At 42.0% G+C, this 14564-nt stretch overlaps 1 protein-coding gene across 4 annotated transcripts in view; it reads right to left on the bottom strand.

Moving 5' to 3' along the window:
* Positions 1–14564, bottom strand: part of LOC137358611 (electroneutral sodium bicarbonate exchanger 1-like) — a 238280-nt gene that overhangs the window by 172655 nt on the left and 51061 nt on the right. The window lies entirely within an intron of this gene.

Genomic DNA, 14564 nt, shown 5'->3' with positions numbered 1-14564 from the left:
CCTACTAAATGGTTCCCCAAAAACTGGTATGGGAATTAGAGGTGCTAGTTTTATGGCAGGTTGCGGTTTTCCCACTATCTGGCATGTATGGCATGTTTTACAAAACTGCACCACGTCCTTGGAAAGACCTGGCCAGTAAAAATGTTGACTTATATGTGTTTGGGTCTTCCAGACCCCCACATGTCCCGCTATAGGAATTTCATGGACTGTCCTCAATAGTTCCCGGCAATACTTGGGCGGTACCACTATCTGATGAACTGTCCATTCTTCGTCTGCAGGTCTGTGAGGAGGTCTCCATTTCCTCATGAGAATCCCATCTTTAATATAGCCTTCTGGAACTCCTTTTGCCTCTGCTTCTATTAGACCCAATTGTGCAACTTTATTTATCTCTGGATCAGCTTGCTGAGCCTTGATCAGAGAAGACTCATTAAACATTTCCCTCCAATTATCCAAACCCCCAAAGAAAGTTTCAGATATTCGACTGATGGTAGTGCTAATTTTACCTCCGACAATGGAACTTGTTTAGCCATTGCTCGGGTTAGTACACACGAAGGAAAAATTCCTGGAACCTTTTCCTGTAACTGTTCTGTCTCGTTAACTTTACTTGTTTTTTCCATGAATACTGGAGAAGCTACTACCTTTGCTCCGGCCAAATTATTCCCCAGGAGTAGGTCAACTCAGTCTACTGGCAAACTATGGACAACTCCTTCAGTTACTGTTCCAGACAATAGATCACATTCTAGGTACGGGTATATACTCCCGCCAATACCATTCACTAAAACTTTAGCATTCAGTGCACTCTCTGGTGGAAATGTTCAGCCTTTCCCCAGCAAAAGAGTTTGGGTGGCTCCTGTATCCCCAAGTAAAACTATAGGTTTACTTGCCTCACTTGAGGGATAAGGAGTTACTTTTCCTTTTGACAAGAATTCCCTATAACTCAGGTATCTTATTCACAACCCCTGCACTCTGTGGTTTTTGTATTTAGCCTTAAAGCTGCAGTCAGAGCTACAGCCAGATCTGCTGTAATTCAGTCAGGGTCCCTTTCTCTGCATTGGCTTTGTGTACCCCAATAAGTCCCATGGGTTTACCTCACAACTGCCAGCATTCTGCACGAAGGTGTCCCACCTTGTGGCAGTGGAAACACTTAGGCTTTCGCACCTCACTTCCACCCTCAGTATCTTCCTTTCTGGCCTTAGGGAGGAGATCCCGGGGCATTCCCAGCTGTCCCTTGTCCCCAGCTACTTGCCTTCCTTTCACCCTCCCACGTTCTATCCTTCTCAGGTTTGTGGGGGTGACAAAGGGTTTGGGCTCAAACAAGCTCAATCAACAATTTCCACTGCCTGTCTGGCCGTTGAAACCTTCTGGTTCTCTCCATTAGTTCTTACTAACGGAGGGTGTGAATTTTTAAATTCTTCCAGGAGAATTAGTTCCCCAAGGTTCTCCTAGTGCCTGTATCCAACGATCAAAATTAATTTGCTTTACCATCTCAAATTCGATGCAAGTCTGCCCAGTCTCTGGAGGTTCCAAAATTTCTGCCTCTACACTTCAGGAACTAACTCATACGCAGTGAGAATGGCCTTTTTTGCTATCTCGTAATCTGAAGAAGCCTCCTCAGAAAGCATTGCATAAACTTCATGAGCTCTGCCCATCAACCTGCTTTGCATAAGCAGTGTCCAGCTTTCCTTCAGCCTCGTCATCTGCTTGGCTATCTTTTCAAGAGAAATGAAAAATGCCTCTACGTCCCTTTCCTCAAATTTACCGAGGGCTTGCACAAATTTAAACAGCACTCTACTGGCTCCTGAGCCGGAGTCAGATCTTTCCCCACCAGAACTTTCAAGACTACCCCTTTGTCTTAGTTCCATCTTTTTAACTTCGAATTCCCTTCCTTCTCTTTGAAATGCTCTCTTTTTCCCTTTCCTCTTTTTCAAATTCAAGCTTCTTCGTTGTTAACTCCATTTACTGTTGAAGCTGAAGTTTTTCCATTACATTTTGATCTGTGTGTTTATGCTTTGCTTCATTACGGATTAAGTCTTGTTTTATAATAAACTGATGATTTTGTTGTTTATTGAAGAAACCTGGTTGGTGTGTTTTATTCTGGGATAAAAATAGAATCTATGACCATATCGGTAAGTGGGAAAAAAATTGAATATATGTTATGACCTGTGGAGAAGTGGAACTAGAATAAACAGTGCACTCCTCCCACCTCAGTCGTAACAATATATAAAAGCACAAAAAAAGCAGAGATCCTTATGAATGAGAAAGATAGAAAGAACAAAGGGTGACAAAACAGATAGTAAGAGCTACAAACAAAAAAAAAAAAAAAAAAGAGTCTGAAAAGAAACTTGCAAGGGGTATCAAAATAAAACGTTTAGTTATATTAGGAAAAAAAAGAGGATGGTCAGGAGCAATGTGGGCCCCTTGAAAACTGAATGATATTGCCAATGAAAATAAGGAAATAGCTGACCTGCTGAATAATTACTTTACATCAGTATTTACAGCAGAGGAAGAGGTCAGCATGCCAGAAATCCCAAGGAAACAAACATTGAATCAGGGATAGGAACTCAAAGTTAACGTAAACAAAATAACTTTAATGAAGAAAATAGTAATGATACGAAAGAGTGACAAATCCCCAGGAGCTGCAGTTACTCTAACTGTAATCTTCCAAAGTTCTCTGGATTCAGGCACCGTTTCTTTAGATTGGAAAATTGCACATGTAACTCTTATTTAAGAAAGGTGACCGAGGAAAATCAGGAATTTTAGATCTGTTCGCCCAACATCTGTTGTCGGCAAATTACTAAAGTCAATTATTACAGATAGCGTGACTGAACATCTTGAAAATTTTCAGCTGATCAGAGAGACAGCCAGCATAGATTTGCCTGACGAGCCAGAGTGAAGTTTTTGGAGATGACTAAAGTAGTGGACAGGGGAATGTTTATGGATGTTATTTATATGGACTTCCAGAAGGCATTTGATAAAGTCCCTCATAAGAGACTGTTAGCTAAAGCTGAAGCCAATGGAATTGAAGGCAAATTATTGACCTGGTTAGGAAATAGGCTGAGTAGCAGGAAACTGCGTAGGAATAATGGGGGAGTATGCTAATTGGCAGGCTGTGACTAGTGTCCTGCAACGATCGGTGTTGAGGTCTCAATTATTCACTATTTGTTAATGAGTTAGATGGGATAGAAAGCTACATATCCAAATTTGCCAATGACAAAGATAGGAGGCATTGTAAGTAGTGTAGATGGAAGCATAAAATTACTACGAGATATTGATAGATTAAGTGAATGGGCAAAATTTTGACAAATGGATTTCAATGTAGGTAAATGTGAGGTCATCCACTTTGGACCTAAAAAGGATAGAACAGGGTACTTCCCAAATGGTGAAAAGCTAGAAACAGTGGAGATCCAAAAAGACTTGGGGTCCCGGTACACAGATTAAAACATAATGAACAGGTACAGAAAATAATCAAAAAGGCTAATGGAATGCTGGCCGTTATATCTAGAAGATTAGAATATAAGGGGGTAGAAGTCATGCTTCAGGTTTATAAAGCCCTGGTTAGACTACACCTGGAGTTACTGTGAGCAGTTGTTGGCAGCACACCTTAGGAAGGATATATTGGCCTTGGAGGGAGTGCAGCATAGATTTACCAGAATAATACCTGGACTCCAAGGCTTAAATTACAAGGAGAGATTACACAAACTAGGATTGTAACGTGAATGGTACCAGGGATGAGAGACTTCAGTTATAAGGATAGACTGGCAAAGCTGGGGCTGTTCTCTTTAGAGGAGAGAAGGTTGAGAGATTTGATAGAGGTGTTCAAAATCATGAGGGGTCTGGACAGAGTAAATAGAGAGAAACTGTTCCCATTGGTGGAAGGGTCACCAATTTAAAGGTAATTGGCAAAAGAACCAGAGGCGACATGAGGAAAAACTTGTTTTATGCAGCGAGTGGTTAGGATCTGGAATGCAATGCCCGAGAGTTTGTGGAGGCAGATTCAATCATGGCCTTCAAAAGTGAATTGGATATTTATCTAAAGAGAAATAATTTGCAGGGCTATGGGGAAAAGGCAGGGGAGTGGGATTAGCTGATTAGCTCTTAGAGAGCCGGTACGGACATGACGAGCCAAATGGTCTCCTTCTGTGCTGTAACTGTTCTATGATTTTATGATTTTATTCCCTGAAATTTAAAAGGTTTCAAGGGTGACCTGATCGAAGTTTAAGATATTATGGTGAACAGAAAAGGTAGAGAGAGAAACTATTTCTGCTGGTCGCCGAGTCTAGGACCAGATGAGAGGTCGGTTAACTTAGATGACTAGAGTGTGATGCATAATAACGGCAGCACCACGGGTTCAATCCCGTACCTGCTGAGGTAGTTCTTGGGGCCTGCCTCGTTGCCCTGCCCTTTGGTGATATCAAGGCATAAGCCATGATTAGCAACCCTGTGGGGGTGGGGGGGGGGGGGGGGGGGGGAGGGGGGAGGGGCGGGGAGAAGAGGGAACGAAAGGGCATAAGTTTAAAAATTAAAGCCACACCTTTCAGGAGTGAAAATACTTTTTCACAAAGGATGGTAGAAGTTTGGAACTCTTCTGCAAACGGCAATTGATGCTAGATCAATTGTAAATTTTATGAAATGGATAGATTGTTATCCAAAGGCATTAAGGGATATGGGGGCAAATGCAGGTATATGGAGTGAGGTTGCAGATCATACATGATTGCATGGAATGGCGGAACAGGTTCGAGGAGCTAAATGGCCTATGTAAAAGATCCAATGTAGAGCAGCAGGGGAGTACTCAGTGTCCTGACCAATATTTTTCTCTCAACCAACACCTAAAACAGATGATCTGGTAATTTATTTCATCTTTGTGAAAGCTTGGTGTGAGCACATTGGTTTCCAACATTACAACAGTGCCAACACTGCAAAAGTACTCCATTGGCTGTAAAACAGTTTGGGACATCCTAAGGTTGTGAAAGACGCTATATAAATCCAAGTCTTTCTTCCTTTTATATGCCTTGAAGATCACTCCTCAGATCCCTCCTTTCCAGGCTGAAAAACACATGTCACTCCAGTCTTTTTTGATAACTTAAACCAATCTGTCATGAGGGATAGGCTCTTATCTGCACTGCCTTCAGTGCTTGACTATCTGCCTTGTTTCTTGATGACCGGGACGGGTCACCAAGTGCTCAATATGTGACCTGACCAGAGCACTGTACAATTTGATCATGACATCCTTTGTCTTGTATTCTACTGTTCTGGCGATGGCAATCAACATTCTATTGGCTTTGTTGATTGCTGGATCTGCATTGATTGGACAGGATAGGCTAGATTTTAAGTTGGTGACACGCTGGTAGGGGTGGGAAGAGTTTAGTCATGCGCGGGAAAGCCAGAAGCAAGTGCAGAGCATCTGTTAGTGGCTTTTTAACCCAGCCACTGCATTAAGGGCTGTGGAGGCTCAATCATTGAGTATGCTCAAGACAGAGAGATAGCTTTCTAGCTATTATAGGTTTTGAGGGAGATGGGGATAGTGAGAGAAAATGGCATAGAGGTAAAAGATCAACCATGATCTAGTTGAACGGTGGAGCAGGCTTGAGGGGCTAAATGGCCTACTCCTATTTTCTATGTTCCTAGCAAACAGGTTAAAAGTGCCACTTAAAGGGACAATACCTTTGTGAAAAGTTTCTCTATTTACCACCACAAAGCAATTTATACCATTGCATTGAATGTGTTGTCTCATCACTTGAGCACAACAGCTCGTGACACTTTATGCACAACCTATCATTCCCTGAATAAATAGAAAGGTTTGATGAACTCTTTTCATGAGGTCAGTGCCCCTTTAATGTTAAATCAGGCCTGTGCTCCTAGGTTTCCTTTTGAAGTAGAGGCAGACTGGATTAAATCAGTCCAGCATCTCTTTACAAAAGATGAAACTATGATTTCATCAGGTTTGTCCTCCTGTGTCCTGTAATGGATGAAGAGGCTGGAGTTTCTATGGCAACACTCTTATGGTACAATCAAGTAACTAGCAGCTCAACATCCCTGGATATATAGAGTTTTCAGGCAGAATAAAGAGGGGATTTAAAAAAAAAAAGGGTGTAGTATTATTGGTTAAATAATCAATTACAGCTGTGAGGAGGGATGATACGCTGAATGAATCATCAAATGAGGCCATATGGGTGGAGTTCAGAAATAGAAAAAGGGGCAGCCACACTACTAGGAGTGTACTATAGACCCCCATATAGTGAGTGAGTGAGCGAGTGAGTGTCAGAAGAACAAGACAGTCCGAATGCAAAAACAATAGGACAATAATAGTTGGGGATTTAAACGACCCTAATATCAACTGGGATACAAAAAGTGTGGAGAGCACAGAGGGCACAAAATTCTTGAACTGCATTCAAGAGAACCTTTTTAGCTAGCACATAACAAGCCCAACGCGAGGGGGCACAATTCTAGATTTAGTCTTAGGAAATGAAGCTGGGCAAGTGGATGAAGTAGCAGTGGGTGACCATTTGAGATACCATTAGATTTAGCAGTATTATGGAAAAGGACAAAGATAGAACAGGAGTAAAAGTTCTAAATTGGGGGGCGGGGGGGAAGGAAAATTTTACAAAGCTGAGGTAATCTGGCGAAAGTGGACTGGATACAGCTACTTGAAGGAAAAACAGTGGCAAACCAGTGGGAGGTATTCAAAAGCAAGATTCTACAGGCAGTGTAGACATGTCCCCACAAAGAAAAAGGGTGGTACTGCCAAATCTAGAGCCCCTTGGTTATCTAGAAGTATACAGGGTAAGATGAAGCAGAAAAAGAAAGCTTATGATAGTCACAACAAAATTTTATTTTAGAAAGCCTAGAGGAGTACAGAAAGTGCAGCGGTGAAGTAAAAAAAGGAAATCAGGAAAACAAAAAAGAGGACATGAAAAAATATTGGCAGGTAAAAATCAAGGAAAACCCGAAGATGTTATATTAGTACATTAAGAGCAAGAGGATAACTAAGGAAAGGGTAGGGCCTATCAGAGATGTACAAGATAACTTATGCATGGATGCAGAAGATGTGGGCGGGATTCTTAATGTGTTTTTTGTCTGGATTCACAAAGGAGGGAGATAATGTAGATATTGTAGTTAAAGAGTGTGAAATATTAGATACGATAAGCATAATGAGAGGGGAAGTACTAGAGCGGCTGACATCCTTGTAAGTGGATAAATCACCTGGGTTGGATGGATTCTATCCCAGGCTGTTAAAAGGAAGCCAGGGAGGATGCTTGAAGGATTTTTTTTTTTTTTTAAATTCATTCATGGGATGAAACCCAGGCCAGCATTTATTGCCCATCCCTAATTGCCCTCGAGAAGGTGGTGGTGAGCTACCTTCTTGAACCGCTGCTGTCCATGTGGGGTAGGTACACCCACAGTGCTGTTAGGAAGGAAGTTCCAGGATTTTGACCCAGCGACAGTGAAGGAATAGTGATATAGTTCCAAGTCAGGATGGTGTGTGACTTGGAGGGGAACTTGCAGGTGGTGATGTTCCCATGCATTTGCTGGCCTTGTCCTTCCAAACCCACGACCTCTACCAACGGGAAGGTGCTGTCTAAGGAGCCTTGATGCGTTGCTGCAGTACATCTTGTAGATGGTACACACTGCTGCCACTGTGCGTCAGTGGTGGAGGGAGTGAATGTTTGTGGATGGGATGCCAATCAAGTGAGCTGCTTTGTCCTGGATGGTATCAAGCTTCTTGAGTGTTGTTGGAGCTGCACCCATCCAGGCAAGTGGAGAGTATTCCATCACACTCCTGACTTGTGCCTTGTAGATGGTGGACAGGCTTTGGGGAGTCAGGAGGAGAGTTACTCGCCGCAGGGTTCCTAGCCTCTGATCTGCTCTTGTAACCACAATATTTATGTGGCTACTCCAGTTCAGTTTCTAGTCAATAGTCAATCTTCAAATCCTCTAGATACAAGCGAGGTACCAGAGGATTGGAGATCTGCGAACGTAGTACCATTGTTTAAAAAAGGTGCGAGGGATAGGCCAAATAATTATAGGCTGGTCAGTCTGACCTTGTTGGTGGGTAAATTATTAGAATCAATTCTGAGAGATAGGATAAACAGTCACTTAGAAAGGCATGGATTAATCAGGGATAGTCAGCATGGATTTTTTTTTTTTTTAATTAAAGGGAAGGCTGTGTCTTACTAGCTTGATTGAATTTTTTGAGGAAGTATAGAGGATTGATGAGAGCAGTGCAGTGGATGTTGCCTACATGGATTTTAGTAAGGCATTTGACAAGGTCCCATATGGCAGACTGGTCAGAAAAATAAAAGCCCATGGGATACAGTGGAATGTGGCAAATCAGATCCAAAATTGTCTCAGTGACAGGAAACAAAGGGTAATGGTCGACGGATGTTTTTGCAAATGAAAGGTGGTTTCTAGTGGTGTTCCACAGGGCTCAGTGTTGGGTCCCTTGCTGTTTGTGGTATATATTAATGATTTGGACTTAAATGTGGGGGGGCATGATTGGGAAATTTACAGATGACACAAATATTGGCACGTGTAGTTGATAGTGAAAATGTAGACTCCAGAATGATATCAAATGATTTGGTTGAGTCGACAGAAAAGTGGCAAATGGAATTCAATCTGGAGGAGAGATAATTCATTTGCAGAGGGCAAACAAAACAAGGGAATGCACAATAGATGGGAGGATATTGAGAGAGATAGAGGAAGTGAGAGACCTTGGAGTGCATGTCCACAGGTCCCTGAAGGTGGCAGGACAGATAGTTAAAGTGGTGAAGGCATATGAATGCTTTCCTTTATTGGCTGAGATATAGAATAGAAAAGGAAGGAATGTAATGCTGGAACTGTATAAAACACTGGTTAGGCCACAGCTGGAGTATTGCGTGTAGTTCTGGTCACCACATTACAGGAAGGACATAATTGCTCTGAAGAGAGTACAGAGGAGATTTACAAGAATGTTGCCAGGGCTTGAAAGTTGCAGCTATGAGGAAAGATTGGATAGGCTAGGGTTGTTTTCCTTAGAAGAGGAGGCTGAGGGGTGACTTAATTGAGGTGTACAAAATTAGGAGGGGCCTAGATAGAGCAGACGGTTTCCCTGGCAGAGAGGTCACTTACCAGGAGACACAGATTTAAAGGTGATTGGTAGAAGGATTAGAGGGGATATGAGGAAAAAAAACATTTTCACCCAGAGGGTGATGGGTGTCTGGAATTCACTGCCTGGATCGGTGATGGAGACAGAAACCCTCAATTCTTTTAAAAAAGGTACCGGGATCTGTATCTGAAGTGCTATAACCTGCAAGGCTACGGAACAGGTGCAGGAAGGTGAATTAGAATGGGCGGCTAGTTTTTTCAGCCAGCACAGACACGATTGGCTGAATAGCCCCGTTCTGTGCCGTAACTTTTCTATGGTTCAAATCAATTCATAGGCCTCAAGTTTTAACAGCAAAATTACATTATAAAATGTTCAGTCAAACACGAGGCCCACCCAGCGGAAACTGGGTAGTTAAAAATCACCCATGGAACTTACCCTGAGCTCCCATTGTCATCCCGCAGGTTGCAATTTTAACTTGCTCTTCAGAGTTCTGAATAGTCACTGACCTGAAACGTTAACTCTGCTTCTCTTTCCACAGATGCTGCCAGAACTGCTCAGTATTTCCAGCATTTCTTGTTTTTATTACCAGTGACACAGGCTGGCATAGCTATGGCTACTACAGTAAAGTGGAAAGCATAGTCCTTCTAAATTTCTAAAACAAGCAATGAATTAATGCCAAAAGCATAATATTGGAGAAAAGCTAGGTTTCAATTAAAAGTTACTTGGAGTTTAAAAACACGCTTAAGTTTTTTTTTTAAATCAGAGGTCAATTATTCAGTGTAATTTTGATTTACATATCCTGCATAATCAGATCTATAGAGAAGTATTGGATCAAGGTTCTTTTTAAAACAGGACCTGCCAGATCTCTTCTGCTCACCACACTCCACCACCACTACTGTACAATGTAATTGATGCATTAATATAATGAATGTTCAGCTAGCTTGGGAGACACAAGGTGGGGTAAACTGCCAGGAGGTTAAGATTTGTTTTATTCGATGCAGGAGCAATGTGTGTGTAATTGAAAACTGGCTGTGGGAGCAGCTTTTAAATTAATTTTCACTTGATTGCTGCAATCTGAAGCCATGTTACACTATTTACATTACATTAACAAACTGTGATGTATCCATCTTTGGCAAGACTATCAAAACATTGATATATGTACATATATTAGTGAATACTAAAATTCCCAAGTCACGGACTGAGTAATTTACTGATGCATTGAAAGATCTTGCAGGGGTGGATTAATGCAGAGGTCTAAAGTCTGTGCCCTGTGCAAATGAAGCAGTTTAGTTTCAGTGTAGTTTATTGTGATGAGATTTGCTTTAATATTAATGTCCTGTGTAAACATTCTCAGGCATATTTCTTCACTCATTTTATTATACATTAATAGTCAATACTGGTCGATTTATTTGTTTTTCTTTAAAAGAAATTTTATCCAAAGGCACCAGTTCCATCCCATTTCTCAGTAGTTGTTGAAATTTAATTTTCCCTTTGCATGTGAGCAAAGCTCTCACTAGGGGAGGTGGTGGTTAAGTGGTATTGTCACTGGAATAGTAACCCAGAGACCCAGGGTACTGCTCTGGGGACATAGGTTCAAATCCCACCACAGCAGAAGATGGAATTTTAATTCAATTAATAAATCTGGGATTAAAAGCTAGTCTAATGATGGCCATGAAACCATTGTCGATTGTTGTAAAAACCCATCTGGTTCACTAATGTCCTTTAGGGAAGGAAATCTGCTGTCCTTACCTGGTCTGGCCTACATGTGACTCCAGACCCACAGCAATGTGGCTGACTCTTACATGCCCTCTGAAATGGCCTAGCAAACCACTCAGTTGTATCTAACCGCTACAAAGTCAATAAAAAGGAACTCCCTTCCTAACAGCACTGTGGGTGTACCTACCCCAAATGAACTGCAGCAGTTCAAGAAGGCCGCTCACCACCACCTTCTCAAGGGCAATTAGGGATGGGCAATAAATGCTGGCCTGGCCAGCGACACCCACATCCCAGGAATGAATAAAAAAAAAAAACTAGCTTTGCTCACATGCAAAGGGGAAGTTAAATTTCAACATGCCCATGTCCACCTACTAGTGGAAAACAAAGGTCAACAAAACCTTGAAGCTCCAGTGAGGCTGGCACAGATTTGGATGCCAGCACAAACTAATTCAATGACCTTTCCCCTCACTCTTAACCAAAACCTGGGACTAAACATTAAAGGGACTACAAATCCCTGGGAGAAAGTACAACAAACACAGCCATCATGACACTCACATTTACAGAAGGAATGAGGATCCAGATACCAGAAAGGACAGTTTTATATAAAAAAAAAGGGAAAAAAATCCAGAAACAAGCTCAATACTACAGAATTTAAAAGGTCTCAGTTCTGCAAAGTTACCTGCTTTTTCTAAAGTTCCATCCAACTCCAGGATGGAAGTAACTGACAGTCTATAATCCCGGTCTTTGCAAATCTTCATTAACTTCTATCCCTCAACTTACAGCAACTTGAAAATGCCTGCTGCTGAGGTTAAGCCCCTTCTGACTTCGATAATCTCCTTCAACCATATAGTTTAGTATATGCTTTGTTCTTCCTATAATAACCTTCTCTGTCAACTTACCCCGCACTCTAACATGCTTTATAAACCCCTCCACTTTTCAGCCTTCTCCCATCCTTCAAAAGCCACCTTAATACTGATCTTTGATTTTGCCTTTAGTTACCATTCCCTACCAACCCTTCTCACTTCTGCAAAGTGCATTGGGCTATTTTATTGCATTAAAAAGTCTTGGAGAATTGCAAGTTGTTGTGAACCCACTCCCAATCAGGACAAGGTTGAGAATGTTCAAATTACACATTGCCCCATTGTAGTTAGTAGATGAGAGACTTTCATCCAATCGTTATGGGCTGGATTCATGTTTAGGTCAGAGGGGTGAAAAGGCACTGCACCACTCAATTTCCCCTCAAGTGTCGAATGTGATGGCTTGATTTTCTACTACTTGGGTAACATTAGTTCAGATCAATAAAAAAAGTACTTGCTTTTATATAGGACCTTTCATGACCTCAGGACATCAGTGTTTTTTTTTGAAGAGTAGTCACAGTTGTTGAGAAATGCAGCAGCCAATTTGTGCACAGCAAGGATTAACAAACGACAACTGTTTTTCTTGAAGTTATGTTGGTTGAAGAATAAATCTTGGCTAGAACACCAGTGGGTGACAGTAGCCTCGGAAAAAGCTCAAAAAGGAGAGCTACAAGAATAATACCGAGCTAAAAAAGAACCTTAGTTACTCAGTCTTAAAGAACTGGGTCTATTTACTTTACAGCTGCAAAGATATGGAGGCAACCACACACAGGTCTATAAAATAATGAAAGGGCTGGATTTTATGTTTATTTAATAGGTTATTTCAGTTTGACAAATTGGGGAGGACCAGGAGACATTCATTTAAACTACACAAAAATAGCAATAGGATGGATGCTGATTGGTTCTTCTTTTCCCACAGAGCAGTGAGCCTCTGGAATCTGTTGTCAATTGGTGCAGTGGCACAGACTCTCTGCATGCCTTCAAAAAAAAAGGGAGCTTGGCTGATTCTTGGCTGGAACAGAGATTGCATCATATAAAAAAAAAGTAAGTGGTCCATGTGGTCTCATGGAATGGTCGAGTGCCTGCGAGAGTCAGAGAGGAATGTGAATTTTCCTCCCTTATTGGTCCGGGATTTTTCTCTCAGGAGATTACCTGGTTGTGGGAATTAAGTTGTGTCTGGTCACGATGCTCGAGGCATCACGTGTAGGGCAGGCTTCATGGACTAGTTGCTCTTTTCCTGCCGGTCATTATGTAGGCAGTGGAATTATTTCCCAAGAGCTTCCTGTATGCCACATTCCCTTCACACCACAGAACATACAGCACGTCTTGGAAAACTGCAAGGCCCCCAAGCAAAAAAATCATTTATTTAAAAGTTCAGTTTCAATAATGTATAAGTTCTATTCACAGCATCCTATTCTTCACTTCAATGAGCACAAAATCATTCAAATAAAATAAATTCCAAGTAACTTCAGGTAATACCTTTAACATTGTGATAAGTATGAAGTCTATTTAATCAGAGGCTACTTTTAGGATCACACTTCCATTTTCTCGTAAAATGATCACGAACAATCCAGTGTTGGTGTTTAACTTTTTTTTTGTGTTTATACAGAGACTGAAGTTTCAACCTTAACAAAGTCTCTGTCCAGAAACTGCCTCTGTATGCAGGCCCAATTAAATGAGACGTTTAATCAAGCATGGAAGTCACTTGAAATAGTAAGCACTTTTGAATCTCAAATGACAAACATGAACAAAGCATCAATTAAAAATCCAGCAGCTTATCAACAAACGACTCAATGAGAAACGGATACGAAGAGTTCCTAACCTCACGATCCTGGATTATCCAGTAGAACTGCTAATCATATTGCAACTTCTCGGGGTTGGAAGGGAAAGCAGATGGGACTTAACGACTGCAGACAACAAATGTCCATGAAAAAAAAATAGAACTAGTAGAAACTATAAAAATATCAAAGTGTAGTCCAATTCTTCAAGGGAAGGCAGTGGCGTGGTGGTATTGTCACTGGACTAGTAACCCAGAGACCCAGGCTATTGCTCTGGGGACACGAGTTCAACTCCCACCAGAGCAGAAGGTGGAATTTGAATTCAATTAATAAATCTGGAATTAAAAAGCTAGTCTGGCAATGATACTATTGTCAATTGTTGCAAAAACCCATCTGGTTCAGGGGAAGTAAATCTGCTGTCCTTACCTGGTCTGGCCTACATGTGACTCCAGACCCACAACAATGTGGTTGACTCTTACATGCCCTCTGAAATGGTCTAGCAAGCCACTCAGTTGTATCTAATTGCTACGAAGTCAATAAAAAATGAAACCGGACGGACCACCCAGAATCGACCTAGGCACTGGAAACAATGGCAAACCCAGCCCAGTTGACCCTGCAAAGTCCTCCTTACGAACACCTGGGGGCTTGTGCCAAAGTTGGGAGAGCTGTCCCACAGACTAGTCAAGCAACAGCCTGACATAGTCATACTCAAGGAATCATACCTGACAATGTCCCAGACACTGCCATCACCATCCCCGGGTATGTCCTGTCCCACCGGCAGGACAGACTCAGCAGAGGTGGCAGCACAGTGGTATACAGTCAGGAGGGAGTTGCCCTGGGAGTCCTCAACATTGACTCCGGACCCCATGAAGTCTCATGGCATCAGGTCAAACATGGGCAAGGAAACCTCCTGCTGATTACCACCTAACCACCCTCCCTCAGCTGATGCATCAGTACTCCATGTTGAACACCACTTGGAGGAAGCACTGAGGGTGGCAAGGGCACAGAATGTACTCTGGGTGGGGGACTTCAATGTCCATTACCAAGTGTGACTCGGTAGCACCACGACTGACCGAGCCCTAAAGGACATTGCTGCTGGACTGGGTACGCAGCAGGCGGTGAGGGAACCAA

Source organism: Heterodontus francisci, chromosome X (assembly GCF_036365525.1).
Source record: "Heterodontus francisci isolate sHetFra1 chromosome X, sHetFra1.hap1, whole genome shotgun sequence".
Lineage (NCBI taxonomy): Eukaryota > Metazoa > Chordata > Chondrichthyes > Heterodontiformes > Heterodontidae > Heterodontus > Heterodontus francisci.
The sequence above is the reverse complement of the archived record's forward strand: the minus strand, read 5'-3'. Positions and strand labels throughout refer to the sequence as shown.